Source organism: Montipora capricornis, chromosome 10 (genome assembly GCF_036669925.1).
Source record: "Montipora capricornis isolate CH-2021 chromosome 10, ASM3666992v2, whole genome shotgun sequence".
NCBI classification, from domain to species: domain Eukaryota; kingdom Metazoa; phylum Cnidaria; class Anthozoa; order Scleractinia; family Acroporidae; genus Montipora; species Montipora capricornis.
In genome coordinates this window covers 34,656,639-34,658,926 of record NC_090892.1, presented here as the reverse complement: position 1 = coordinate 34,658,926, position 2,288 = coordinate 34,656,639, and positions in this window count along the sequence as shown.

Here is a 2,288-nt window from a genome sequence, read left to right as displayed (position 1 = left end):
TTTTAGTCAAGACATCGTCTATGCTGTAACATGCGGTAAAACAAAGCCCCCAAAGCAAGTTCTTTTATCGTATGGTGTGAAGACCCTGACAGGCAATGTTGAGCTTTTGTAAATATTGAACAGGTTTGGACATGGTATATCATACCACCAGCTTGAGGAAAACGACACTGCACTTTGTATAGAGAAAATCTCCAGTAGTGTAAACCAAAGCCCAATTATTCCCAAAGCTATTCAAACCAACCTTTTTACGAACTTAGCATGGGATAATATTGACCGTTTAGAGGAGACGCTAACAGGGAAAGGAACGACTCATCGTGTAAACGGTATTATAGTCCAGCCTCAATTGTATGGTCGACATCTTCCTACTGCAGCAGCACCAGTTATTGAGAAGCGAAAACAGAGAACAATCACACAGGAACTTCAACCTCTCAACCCTTACATATCAGGTGAAAGAGTGGGACCGCAATCATTGGTGGCGTAACTGAAGACGAGAAAGCCCAAAGAAAACTTGCGCTCAAGAAGAACTTTCTTTGGCTGCTTTCACGAAATACCCACTGTGTCAACCAGAAGATACCGGGATGGACTGGTTTCAACATCCAAGCACGTAATGATGAGGAGATAACGAAAGACATAGTTGGATACCTTCCAACTATAAATGCACACGCTACTAAGATGAAAACCGTCAATGAAATTCTTTCCAGGTCGGATGAAATTAGAAAAGTGTTGAATCTGAAAGAAATAGTTGTTGTCATGGATCAAGCATTGTATGACAAAGCAGCAGAAATCAAATGGCAGCATCCAAACGGCCCAGCAGATGAAGCAGCCTCACGTACAAGCCCACGCCAGCCATCGCGGCAGCCGGCAGCCCTGGTAGCCTCAGCGAAGCTGAGGCCTGTCCACTCAGTAATGTTGTCACTCCACTTCTTCCTAGGTCGTCCTCTGCTTCTGCCACCTCTGACTGTGCCCTGAAGACACGTCTTGGCCAAGCCGTCACTACGTGTGGTGTGACCAAACCACTTCAATTTCCTGGTCTTCACAATCTCAAGAAGTTCTTGATGACGTCCAATTTTGGCAGTCAACATCGCTCTAACACTGTCATTAGATATTCTTTGCCTGTAATCGATTCCTAGCAGTTGTCGGAGACATCTCATCTCAAAAGAAGCTACCCTTTTCTCTAGGTAGGCGTCGAGGGTCCAGGATTCACAGGCATACAGAAAAACAGAAATGACCATTGATCGTAAAAGTCTTATTTTTGAAGATAGAGAAATACATTTATCATCCCAAACAACTTTGAGTTTTGAAAGAGAACTTTGTGCTTTGGCCATTCTGGAGAGGATTTCAGATTTGGAACCATTATCAGTCACTAGAGCACCAAGATATATAAACTGATTCACATGTTGCAGAGAACTGCCATTGACTATAATGTCATTTTGAACCTCGTTTGCATGGGTATTTGACATGATTTTTGTTTTCTCAGCACTTATTTCCATACCAAAAGCAGAACAGCTCTGCTTAAGTCTTCTGATTAGTTCAGCGAGTTCAGCTTCTGAACCAGCGAGGCCATCAATATCATCTGCGAAGCGCAAATTGCTGACAGTCCTGCCACCAATGCTAACTGTTGATTCGTGACCTTCAAGAGCATCTGTCATGATTCGTTCGAGAAAGATATTGAAGAGTGTTGGGGATAGTAGGCAGCCTTGACGAACCCCTACGGTGGTGCGAAACCATTCTCCAATTTCACCTTCCAGATAGACTGAACTGGTGGCCTGGTTGTAGAGTTCTTCAATAAGTGAAATCAAGGTCTTGTTGATGTTATACTTATTCATCGTAGCCCACAGCGCTTGATGCCACACCCTGTCAAACGCCTTCTTGAAATCAATAAATACATGATAAAGCTCTTGTTGATGTTCTTGGTACTTCTCAATGATGGATCTGAGATTAAAGATTTGTTCAACAGTACTTCTGCCTTTCATAAAGCCGGCTTGTTCCTCGGCAATTATTTCTTTTGCTTGGTGCTTTAGGCGGTTCAAAATGACTCTGAGAAGAACCTTGCTTGGATGGCTGATTAAGCTTAAGGTACGGTAATTGTTGCACAGTTTGAGATCACCTTTCTTGGGGAGTGTAATAACAAGAGATCTTGTCCAGTTTTGTGGCCATTTAACACTTTTCCATATTTGGTTACAGATGTTTAGAAGAGCTGTCGTCATATGCTCACCGCCTGCTTGAATCAATTCTCCTGGGATGTTGTCAACGCCTGGTGACTTCCCTTTCTTCAACATTTTTATAGC